At 44.4% G+C, this 12416-nt stretch overlaps 1 protein-coding gene across 6 annotated transcripts in view; it reads right to left on the bottom strand.

The window, feature by feature from the left end:
- Positions 1-5137, bottom strand: part of SNPH (syntaphilin) — a 32792-nt gene extending 27655 nt beyond the window's left edge. For 4 of the 6 annotated variants that reach the window (XM_027069744.2, XM_027069745.2, XM_027069746.2 and 1 more), the window contains exons 1-2: positions 4995-5137; positions 4642-4749 (exon numbers count right to left, since the gene is read on the bottom strand). The gene's annotated coding sequence lies outside the window, so the exon portion shown is untranslated. Of the gene's footprint in view, positions 1-4080; positions 4213-4641; positions 4750-4994 lie in introns of all 6 variants that reach the window. The other 2 variants (XM_053200143.1, XM_053200146.1) reach the window with 1 other exon arrangement.
- Positions 5138-12416: the final 7279 nt, after the last annotated feature.

Genomic DNA, 12416 nt, shown 5'->3' with positions numbered 1-12416 from the left:
GGGCGTGGCCTCAGGCCACCCAGGGAGTTGACAGCAGAGCCCAGGTGAGGACGGGAGTCTCCCGATGCCTTGGTGCTGGCTTTCTTTCCACTTCTTTCCACTTCACCAGGCTGCTTCCCAGAAATTCCCTTCTGCTTGGCTCAGCACCTCAATTCAGAGGACACTGCTGAGCATGTGACAAACACTTCATGAATCTCTGTCCATTAGGAGGTGCAAAGCAGCCAGGAGAACACAGGCCTCCTCCTCTCCAAGGGCTCTCAGCTCTAGCTTCATATCACCTGCATCAAGCCTTCACTCAGCGTGAGCTGCCCATCAGATGAAGAAATGGCCCTCTGGCCCCTGGTGACCTGGATGTAGAAAGACCCCATATGGCTCAGGAATACAGTCCCAATTAGGCCAGAGTTATGATCCCAGCCCTGCTGAGTAACCTTGGGGAAATGCCTTCACCTCTCCAGGTGTCAGGTGCTCCAGACAGGTGGAAGGCTGAGAATAGATATGAAGAATTCCCCAAGCCTACTGGCTTGGTTATTCAGCACTAGACAGGCTTTCCAAGGGTAATTTCAGAGTCCTTTCTCTAGAGTGTCTTAAGGACAGGAAAGGTTCTCGTCCACCTGGGACAAATAGATTATTCCATTAGAGCTGTGCCAGAGTGAGCTTGAATGGCTCCCCCCTGCCCCCAGACTTTGTGGCCACTTTTTGTGTTGCTGGGGTCAAAAGCCAACATATCTTTTTCTTTTTTTATGTTTTATTTATTTTTGAGAGCAAGAGAGACAGAGCATGAGCAGGGAGGGGCAGAGAGAGAGAGAGAGAGAGACAGAATCCCAAGCAGGCTCCAGGCTCCGAGCTGTCAGCACAGAGCCTGATGAGGGGCTCGAACTCACAGACTGAGAGATCATGGCCCGAGCTGCAGTCGGATGCTTAACTGACTGAGTCACCCAGGCGCCCCAAAAGCCAACATATCTTTAAAACAGTTCGGAACTGCCCTAAAGCTGGATGGATGAGGATGATGCGGATTCACAAACTCAATTCAGAAAACAAGGACACGACGACGGCATCATCTCTATAAAGCCTTCCTGATCCACTGAACAGGAAAGATCATCTCCCCTCTCTGACACCCCTCTATATACCATTATCAGTCCACAACCCAGCTCCTAGACGGTTTATCACACCTACATGTTTAGATGTTTGTCTCCTACTTAGACATCGGTTTCTTGAAATGAGGGATCACCTCTTCCTCTTTCCTGTACCCCATGCACTTAGCCCAGGGCCTGGCTAAGAAACCATAAACGAACGCTGAGCCATGTTTAGCTAGACAAGGAAGCCCTCCCACCTCTATTCTGGGACAAGGTGGCATTTAGTTCTTTTAGAGCCCACAGATGCATCCAGTCCATCTGCAGGATGGGAACGCCGATTTTCAGAGGGACACTGGCTTACCCAAAGTTATTCAGTTAACGAGAGGGCTCAGACTCGAAGCAACCCTGTTGACTCTCAGTACGGTGCGCTTCCCGCTCTTTCTCGGCCTCTCCAACACATTAGCTGTGTAACTCTGGGCAAGGCTCTTTGTCTCTCTGCCCTGGCTTTCTCTTTGTGAAATGGGTAAAAACCATAATGGGATTGTCTCAGGGATAAAACAGAGCACAGCACACAGGGAGCACTCAAAAAGCGTGTCTGTTGTGACTGTCATTCATGACCAGCCCTTCTCCTCAGGGAAAGGGCACACACCACCCATCAGCAGAGCAGAGCTCAAGGTGAAGGGAAGTCTTCCCAGCCCTGACCTATACACAAGTTCAAGCAGCAAGTTCCCTGCAGTCATCAGTTTGGGGAAGGGCCTGATCACCGCCCAAGAGCACACACAACTCACAGGGATGGCGGCAAGGTATGTATGTGGAGGCAGCGAAACCTTTGGAAGAGCATGCTCTTCCGGGTCAGACAGACCTGGTGTCAGGTAACAGGCTGCCCTTCCTGGCTGTGCCATCTTGGCAGTCACTCTCTCTAAGCCTTGGGCTCCTCGTCCTTCAAATAGGTATAATTTGTTATGAGGATCACCTGAGGTAGGTAATGGCCTGGTACTCCATAGATGATACTAAGAGTAATAATACTTGTCCCATTTTTATTTAACCAAATGCACGCGATAAAATGTCCAAACCACAAAGGGCCTTAAGGATCCAGGAGCCCAGTCCTGTCATGTTATAGCCGGGGACCCAGAGGTCGTGGTTGGCCAAGGTCACACAATGGGGCGGTGGTGGAGTGAGAGCCAGGGCTGGGGTCTCCGGATTTTCTACCGCATGTCCATTTTGGCCCACTCGATTCTCCTCATCTGTTCCTCCCATCCCTCCCCGCCCCCCACCCCCCAGCACAGCGAGGGAAGAGTCGCGTTCTTTCCAACCCTCCTCCTTTCACACTCATCTGAGACCAGCCAGCGCTATCTGTTTGCCAACGTCACAATTCTCCCAGGCACACGGGGCCCCTTCCAGCCTTGAGGAGAAGGTAAAACAATTGCTGGCTACTGGCAATAGCAATAATAACAGTATTAGTCATTAACAGTGATAATAATGGCAACCAACAACCTGCACAGTGCCCTGTGCTTAACAGTGTTTTTCCTACAAACGTCAGCACATTCCAGTTTCTCCCTAACCTCGTTGGCTTAGGGGCATAACTGCCTCAAACTTATTCAACACTTCCTGAGCACCTACTTTGTACCTAGCCACAGGCTAGAGGTTAGAGAGGACAAAGATGAGGCCTCTGTTGGGAGGAGTTCACGATCTAACGGGGATTTAGGGCAGGTGGGGACATAACTTCACTTGGCCCAAATGATGCAGCCACAAAATGCCCTGCCCCAGCCTATGGGGAGCCTTCTTTATCACGCTGCCAAGGGGCACAGTGTATCTGTGGAATAAATGGGAGCAAGAAAGGGTGAGGCCTAGGCTGAAAAGGACAGCAGGAGGAAAAACAAAGAATAGAAAGTCCAGACACCAAACACTCGATTGCCTGTCTCAGAGGGTTCTAGTGGGAGACTCCAGGGAGGGCAAGGGAGCAGCAAGAGCACCCGTATGGAATCAGGAGGCCTCGGCCCCTGACCCCTGCCAGCACACAAGATTCTGATGCTTCTTGTCCCTTAGGGACTTTGCCCTCAGATGCCAAGATTTTCCAAACCCAGTGCTGGAGTATATATGCCTCCTTGGGACCATCATTCGCTAGAATGATGTCACAGCCCTTGCAGTGGAAATGTTTGTACCTCCTGGTTGCTTCCTAGGCCCTCAGCCCAACACACTCCAGCATTCATTATCCCCTGGCAGGGACGCCATCCGCAGGGATGTGGAAGAGATTGGCAGGGTGGGGGAGGGGGAGAGAAGAGGCTAAAAGCAGCCACCCCTCCCCTCTTCCTCCAGTCTATCTCTCAAGTCCTGAGTCCCTGAAAACCTACTATGTGCCAGGCACAGGCACTATTTTAGGTGCTTTCATATACATCTCATTTCATCATCCCATCGACCTACTCAGGCATGTATGCCTCTTCCCAGGTGTGCAGATGAGGAAACTGAAGCTTGGGGGTGGGAAGTAACTCGAGGAAGGTCACCCCAGTGACGGCGTAGGGATATCAATATAGGACTGTCTGATGCCTCCGGTTCTACGAGGCTCACAAGGTCATGTTTCACTGGAGAAGTCCACAGTTGAAAGAGACCAATTGAGGAAACCCCAATTATTTCATAAACCCAAGTTTAAATTCTGGGTTGCTCTGGTAGAGAGATCCCTGACATGTCAGAGCTACCTGAGTGGCACGTGACAACCACACAGACCATCTAATCCAACTCCTGCATTTAACAGATGAACAGACAGACACCCACGCCTAAAGAATTTTAAGATGGCTACTGGTGGCCTACTAGCAAGCTAAGGGACTACAACCCGAATCTCTGGCACTTTCCCTACACCACCCTGCCTGCAGAGATCACCTTTTCCTGATAAGCTCCTGCAGCCCATCCCACACCGCCAGATGGGCAGAGAAGGCAGAGGAAACAGGCAGCTGTGTGACCAGGCCTCTCCTCAGTCTGTCTGCAGGGTTGAGGAAGAGAATCTGGGGCTTACCAGGCTAGTAGGTGTTCTGCTGAGCGGAAGGAGAGAGCATCCTACCCCATGGAGGGTCCAGAGAGACAGACTCAGATCTCCTGCTTCAGGGGTCATGGGCATGTTTTCCAGACCTACTGCAGGGCCCTGACGCTTCTCAGGGGGGAATGTGGTAAAGAAGCAGTCGTTGGCACTTGACCTTGGGTTGGGTGTGGGGTTCCACCCGTCTCCCACCCCTAGGTACCCTTGCTCCTCCTCAAAAAAGGAAAGGGGCTTAAATATTTGCCAAATGCTGAAAGAGTAAGGCATTTAGGAACGGGGCGGTCCCTAGACCTCTCCTAATCGCCCACCTTGGGCATCTTCCCCGCTGCAACCAGCATCCTGTAATTAGTGATTTTCACGGGTTTGGGGCGGGGTGGTGGGGGGGGGGAATGAAGGGAGGGTAAGAATGAGTCACAGTTAACCCCTCCTCGGCCGATGCCCTCTGAGGGATTCTACCGCAGCGGGCGGTCGCCAGCGGCCCCCGCCCGCCCGCCGGGTGCAGCGAAGGGCCCCCTCCGGGCTCGGCCGCGGCCTCCTCACCTGAGTCCGCTGGAGCTCCGCAGCCCCCGCCGGCTCGCACCGCTCCGGCCCCGCTTGGCGCAGCGCCTCTGCAGTCGCGGCTGCAGCTGTCTGGCCCGGATCAGCAACCTGCGGCGGAGGGGGGAAAACGCACAGACAGGGGCGGGTGAACGCGGGCGGGGACACCCGAGCCCCCCGCAGCTGACAGCTGGGCCGCCGCAGCCAGAAAGCCTGGAGGGCAGGCTGCCTGCCGGGCGCTCGGTCCTGTCTGCTCCCCGGCGCGGCCCGCGCCTCCCCTCCCCCCACCCACACTCGGCACTCGGTGGGAGCAGCTGGGCGGTGGGCCCCGAGGTCCCCGGGGTCGCTGTCATCACCTGCCGAGGCTTCCATGGCTTCGGCTGCCCTGCCCAGGCCGCCGACCTGCTCTCCGGAGCCCCTGCTGGAGGCGGCTCTCCAGGGCTGGGGCTGCCGGGAGGGAGGAAAGGGGAGGGTGAGGTGGATGGAAGGGACCAGCCAGTGGGCGGCTCGCTGGCAGCTGCGTAAGCGGCCCGTCTTCACTTTCCTTCTTAAAGAGATAGTTTGCATCTTGCCTCAGAGGGTGCGGGAGTGGGGGCGCGAGCACGCACGGGGTGGGGTCCTGTCCCACCTACTGTGTACAGCCAGCCTGTGTTTAGAGTTGGGCATTGCGGCCGAGAGGAAAGCACATTGTCTGTCCACTGACAGGCTGTGTGATCCTGGGCAAGTCCCTGCACGTCCCTGGTCCTCAGTTTCCTCACCTGCAACATGGATTGATGATACCGATCTCACTTCCAGGCACGCTGCCGGCTTATGCTAAATAGTAATGTCATCTGGATTCCATTCGGAACATTTTTCACTCCCTCATTTTTCACATCTGAGTACCAGGTTGCTTATTTAATGCGAACAGCATTTGGGCTATGAAGAAAAATGATGGCAAGAATCTTAAATATCTGAAAAGTCACGTTTGTCTTTGAAGTATTAAGATGGTGAATCTTTGAAAACATGGAAAGATAATCACAACCTAAATTAAACGTTCATTATACACCTTGTCCCTCTGTGTTCCATCTGCTATTGTAAGGGAGACAAGGGGACCACAGGAGACAAAGGGACCTTGAGCACCCTACATGACATAGTGATTTCCTCCTCTCCTACTCCCTTTGCCCTAGTTTTGCTGTATTTCCAGCTAACATATTGTATACATACCATTTGTCATTGTCACCCCCACTAGAACGTACCTGCCATGATGGAAGGAACCCTGCTATATTCCCAGTGCCTAACACATAATCAGGTGCTCAGTAAATATGGACTAAATGAGAGCGAGAGCAAGCATACATTGTGCCAGGGCCCCGTCTTCCCTAAGAACACTAGGCCTGATGCCATCCTGGTCTCCTAAAACTCTTATATCCTTAAATCTCTGTCTACTCTTGGTGAGGCTGAACTTGGTACCCTCTACCTAAGCTGATGGAGAAGCATTTGTATAGTGATTTTACCAATTTTATATCATGACTCTGCAGGACTGGCCTGGTGAGAAATAGTTAATATTTATAATGTACATGAAAAAAAACAGTTGCTTTAAATTTAGTGTTACTTTTCAAAGTTAAACCTTTTTCTGGAGCTCAAATTTGGGGTAAATCCACCACTCTATAACAATGCCTATAATTTTGAAACATATGCCTATAAATTTTTTTGGCTCTATTTCCCCCTCTATTCCATTAAATTGAATTTTCCTATCAGATGGCCACCATTATATTATGCTTTGTGGAAAAATATGGCAGAGCAATTGTAGCAGGAATAGGAAATTGTAGTTGAAAAAGCCATGTGAAATAAGGTCTGCTGTCTAAACAAAACAAAAACAAAAAACAAAAAAACTAATGCTGTATTAGCAAGTTAATGCATAAATTTTATCTGCCCTAAGGCCCACTTAAATTATGTAAGTGACTTCTTTACATTTAAAGCAAAACCAAAGAAAGCCATGCAATTAGTTTGCTTGTCAAGAGATAATTTCTAAGATCCTTATTAAAAAATTATTGTCTGTCCCCATGTTTTTTGTTTGTTTTGTGTGGGGTTTTTGGTGGGGGGAGGTGGTGGCTTGGTACTTAGAAGACTACATTTCCCAGAAACCTCCACAAGGAACTTCCCCAATCAAGAAAGCACCTCCACCCACATTACTTCCACGTGGGATGGTGTTATCTAGTGAAGAATTCTCTCCTTAGCATGTGATGGAGAAGAGAGCCAGTAGTTAGTCATAATGTAAATTACAACAAATGAGGGTTTCAAGCATAAACAAATTATTCTAAAGAAATTAGTAGTTTTGTTTGATACTATTTGGGAAATATTTAAATTTGCTGTTTCAAAAGCAATTTTGGTTCCAGTTCTGGGTAAACACACTGCTCCTACGGAATGCAGCGATAAAACCTGAATGAGTAGCAGCTACTTGTGGATTCTGACGAGAAGACACTACCGGGCAAATTGGGGAAGAAGGCCAGAATTTTCTGTACCAGTGAACTAGTAAATTTATCATTTTTGTTTCCTCTGGTATCCCCTGGCCTAATCTCGAGACAGCCCAAATCTGGAATTGGGAAATCAACACAGAGAGAGCTCCCAAAGAATCTCTCTAGTCCTGACCTGAGGATCAGGAGAGGAGACCCCTTAAGTTCAACGTGAGTGATGGAAAACAAGTTTTCTTTTCTTTTTTAATCTTTTCTCCATTGTCTCATGATCCATCTCCCAGGCAATCTTGCAGTGGGGACTGGGCCAACAGGGACCTATATGCCTCAAATTCTGAGGGAGGAGACTTCTCCAATCAGAGTAACTATGGTCTTGAGAGAGGGTGAGGCAAGATGTTTCTTGCCTCCTTCAGTCGTCCCATCATTTAGCTCCAGTTGTGGGAGGTGCAATTGTGGGAGGAAGCCAAAAAAACAGAGAAGAGTCCATAAAACTCCAGCTTTCCAGTGAAACCCAAAGAGGAGAAACCAAGGGGCACCTGGGTGTCTCAGTCGGTTAAGCGTCCGGCTTCGGCTCAGGTCATGATCTCGCGGTTTGTGAGTTTGAGCCCCGCGTCAGGCTCTGTGCTGACAGCTCAGAGCCTGGCGCCTGCTTCTGATTCTGTGTCTCCCTCTCTCTCTGCCCCTCCCCTGCTCACTCTCTGTCTCTCAATAACAAATAAACATTAAAAAAATTTCTGCAAAGAGGAGAAACCAAATAATAACAACAATAATAATAATAAAATAATAATTTTCAGTTACTATTGAAAACTTAAGGAAAAAATCTTGAAAGCAATCAGAGAAAAATGATGTATTAATTATACAGAAAGAATGATTTAAATAACTGGATTTTTCAACCAAAACCATAGGTGGCAAGAAAAAAAAAATGGAACAAAATGTTTAAATTGTGGAAAGAAAAGATCAGCCAACCAGGATTCTATATCCAGCAAAAGTATCCTTCAGGAATAAAGGTGATATAGATATTCTCAGATAAAGGAAAACTAAAAGAATTCATTGTCATCAGACCTGCTCTGAAGGAACTGCTGAAGAAAATTCTTCAGACAGAAGGGAAATGATATTAGAAGGAAGTGTGGACTATAAGGAAGGAAAGGACAATAAAAATGGTAAAGATCTGGGTAAATTTAGTAGACTATTTTTCCCTTCTTGAATTATTTGAAATAAGTTTGACAGTTGAAAAAAAATTGTAACATAGTCTGATGGGGGCTTCAATATATGTAGACAAGATAATTACAGTATAAAGGAGGGAGTGGAAGGGAACTTCTGTGATGGTAAAATACGAATTCTAAGTAGAATGTGGAAAGTTAAGTATATATTTCGTAATCCTTGAGATCCTTAAAAATACCTATAACAAAAGATACAGTAAAAAAACAGATAAATTAAAATGGAATTCTAAAAATATGTTCAAATATTCCAAAATAAAACAAGAAGGGGGGGGGACAGAGAAATGAAAAATAGGGGGAATAAATAGTAAACAAATAATAAAATGGTAGATCTGTGTCCAAACATATCAATCTTTACATTAAAAATAAATGTTTTAGGGGCACCTCGGTTTCTCAGGTGGTTAAGCAGCTCACTCTTGATCTCAACTCAGGTCTTGATCTCAGGGTCGTGAGTTTAAGCCCCGTGTTGGGGTCTGTGCTAGGTGTGAAGCTTACTTAAAAAAAAAAAAAATGGTTTAGGTACATCAATTAAAAGAGATAATCAGAATGGATTAAAAAATGACTTAAATAGATGCTGTCTATAAAAAACTCACTTTAAATATAATGATATAGGTGCGGTGCCTGGGTGGCTCAGTTAGTTAAGCGTCCGACTTCGGCTCAGGTCATGATCTCACAGTCCGTGAGTTTGAGCCCCACGTCGGGCTCTGTGCTGACAGCTCAGAGCCTGGAGCCTGTTTCAGATTCTGTGTCTTCCTCTCTCTCTGACCCTCCCCCGTTTATGCTCTCTCTCTGTCTCAAAAATAAATAAACGTTAAAAAAAATTTAAATAGAATGATATAGGTAGATTAAAAGTAAAAGACAGAAAAATACATACCATGCAATCACTAATCAAGAGAAAGCTGGAATGAATGATTTAAGATGAGAAAAAGTAGACTTAAGATAAGCAAAGAAAATTACCATAGATAAAGAGAATCATTATACAAAAATAAAAGGGTCACTTACCAGGAAGATATAATAATTGTAAATGTGTATGCACCTAATAAAAGAGCTTTAAAATACATGAAACAAAAACTGTCAGAACTGAGAGGAGAAAAATACAGATTCACAATTACAGCTGCAGAGTTGAATACTCTTTTCTCAGTAATCAGTAGAACGAGTAGGCAGAAAATAAGCAAGGCTAAGGAGAAGTAAACAGCACTATCAATCAATTAGGCCCAATCAACATTTATATAACACTTCATCTAACAACTGCAGAATATATTCTTTTCAAGTGCCACGGAACATTGACCAAGACAGACCCTATGCTGGGTCATACAACAAATTTTAACAAATTTAAAAGACTCAAATTCATTTAAAGTATGTTCTCTGACCAAAATGATGCATACTAGGAATGAATTACAGAAAGATAACAGGCAAATCTCCCTTGGAAATTAAACAATATCCTTTTAAATAATCTACAAGGTCAAAGAGGAAGTCTCAAAAGAAATTAAAAAATATATCAAAATTTGTGCAATGCAGCTAAAGCAGTACTTGGAGGGAAATACATAGCATTAAGGTTTAAATTAGAAAAGAAAAGACCATTTGCAACTACGTAGATGGAACTAGAGGGTATTATGCTAAGTGAAATTAGTCAGAGAAAGACAAGTATCATACAACTTCACTCATATGAAGACTTTAAGACACAGAACAGATGAACACAAGGGAAGGGCAGCAAAAATAATATAAAAACAAGGAAGGGGACAGAACATAAGAGACTCTTAAATATGGAGAACAAACAGAGGGTTACTGGAAGAGTTGTGGGAGGGGGGATGGGCTAAATGAGTAAAAGGCATTAAGGAATCCATTCCTGAAATCATTGTTGCACTATATGCTAGCTAACTTGGATGTAAATTAAAAAATTAAATTAAAAAGAAAAAAAAAAGAGGGGCGCCTGGATGACTCAGTCGCTTAAGCATCTGACTTCAGCTCAGGTCATGATCTCACGATTCATGAGTTTGAGCCCTGCATCAGGCTCTGTGCTGACAGCTCAGAGCCTGGAGCCTGCTTTGGATTCTGTGTCTCCCTCTCACTCTGCCCCTCTCCCACTCATGCTCTGTCTCTCTCTGTCTCTCAAAAATAAATAAATGTTAAAAAGAAAAAAAAAGAAAGAAAAGTCTCAAATCGATTACGCTTCCACCTTAGCAAAATAAACTCAAAGCAAGCCAAAGGAAGGAAATAATAAATATCAGAGCAGAAATTAATGAAATTGAAAAAATAAAAACAAAGGAGAAAATCAATGAAACCAAAAGCTGGTTCTTTGAAAAGACCAATAAAATTAATAAGTCTCTAGTGTGACTGAAAAGAAAAAAGAGAAAAGACACAAATTACAGTGTCTGGAACAAAAGAGGTGTTATTACCATGGACCCTGCAGACATTAACAGGATAATAAGGGAATACTCCAAACAACTCTCTCTATATAATCACCAATTTAGATGAAATGGAACAAATTCCTTGAAAACTGGAAACTAACAAAAGTCACCCAAAATGAAACAGATAATACCTCACAACTATTTTTAAAATTGAATTCATAAACATTCCTAAATATAAATCTTCAGATCCGTATCACAATTCATTTGGTGAATTCTACTAAACTTTTAAAAAAGAAATAACACTAATTCTACATATTCTTTTCCAGAAAAATAGAAAAGAGGAGGAAACACTTTCCAAGTGATTTTATAAAGCCAGTATTACCCTGATACCCAAACGAGAAAAAGACAGTTTAAAACAATTTTTTGAACATTTATTTATTATTGAGAGACAGAGCATGAACAGGGGAGGGGCAGAGAGAGAGGGAGACAGAATCTGAAGCAGGTTCCAGGCTCCGGGCTGTAAGCACAGAGCCTGACGCGTGGCTCAAACTCACAAACCACAAGATCATGACCTGAGCCGAAGTCGGACGCTCAACCGACTGAGCCACCCAGGTGCCCTGAGAAAAAGACAGTTTAAGAAAAAACAAGTACCCTCATGAACACAAATGCAAAAATCTTAAATAAAACACTAGCAAATCCATATGAAAGCATGCTCAACATCATTAGTTATTAGGGAAATGCAAATCAAAACCATAAGATATCATTTCACATTCACTAAGATAGCTGTAATTAAAACAAAAAAGATAATAACAAGCAAGAACGAGGATTTAAAGAAATTGGAGCTCTCACACATTGCTGATAGAAATGTAAAATGGTGCAACTACTTTGGAAGACAGCTTGACGGTTCCTCAAAAAGTTAAACATAGAGTTATCATATGACCCAGCAATTCCACTCTTAGGTATACATCCAAGAAAGATGAAAACACAGATACACAAAAAACTTATATGCTAATGTTCACAGCAGCACTATTCATAATAGTCAAAAAGTGGGAACCACATATCTACCAACTAATGAATGGATAAACAAAATGTATATCCATATAATGGATTTGGCCATTAAACAGAATTAGGTACAGATACATCCTACAATGTGGATAAACCTTGAAAACTTTATGCTAAATGAACAAAGCCAGATGCAAAAGACCATACACTGTCTGAGAGTTAAAAAGTGCATTAGTGGTTTCCAGGAGTTGTGGGGAAAGAAAGAATGGGGAGTGACTGTAATAAGTATGGGGTTTCTTTTTGAGTTTTGAAAATGTTCTAAAATTAGATAATGGTAATAGCTGCATTCTTGAATATACTAAAAATCATGAAATGAACACCTTAAGAGGGATGAATTCTATGGTATGTAAATTATGTCTCAATAAAGCTGTTAAAATAAATTAGCAAATTGAATCCAGAGATATATCATAGCTAAGGAGAGTTAACCTGGAAATGCAAACCTGTTTAAAAATTCAAAAATCAGTTGGTGTAATTCACCATATTAACGGTCTAAAGAAAAACCTCATCAACCAATCAATCAATTCAGAAAAAGTGTTTAACAAAATTCAACATCAATTCACACATGCACACACACACACACACACACACACACACACACAAACCCAACTCTCAGCAAACTAAGAATAGAAAAAATAGAAAGAATAGAAAGGAATATCCTCAACCCGATAAAAATTATTCGTCTCTCCCAAAACCAGTTATAGCTA

The sequence above is a fragment of the Acinonyx jubatus genome, chromosome A3 (assembly GCF_027475565.1).
Source record: "Acinonyx jubatus isolate Ajub_Pintada_27869175 chromosome A3, VMU_Ajub_asm_v1.0, whole genome shotgun sequence".
In the NCBI taxonomy this organism is placed as follows: domain Eukaryota; kingdom Metazoa; phylum Chordata; class Mammalia; order Carnivora; family Felidae; genus Acinonyx; species Acinonyx jubatus.
This window is presented reverse-complemented; position numbering and strand designations above follow the sequence as displayed.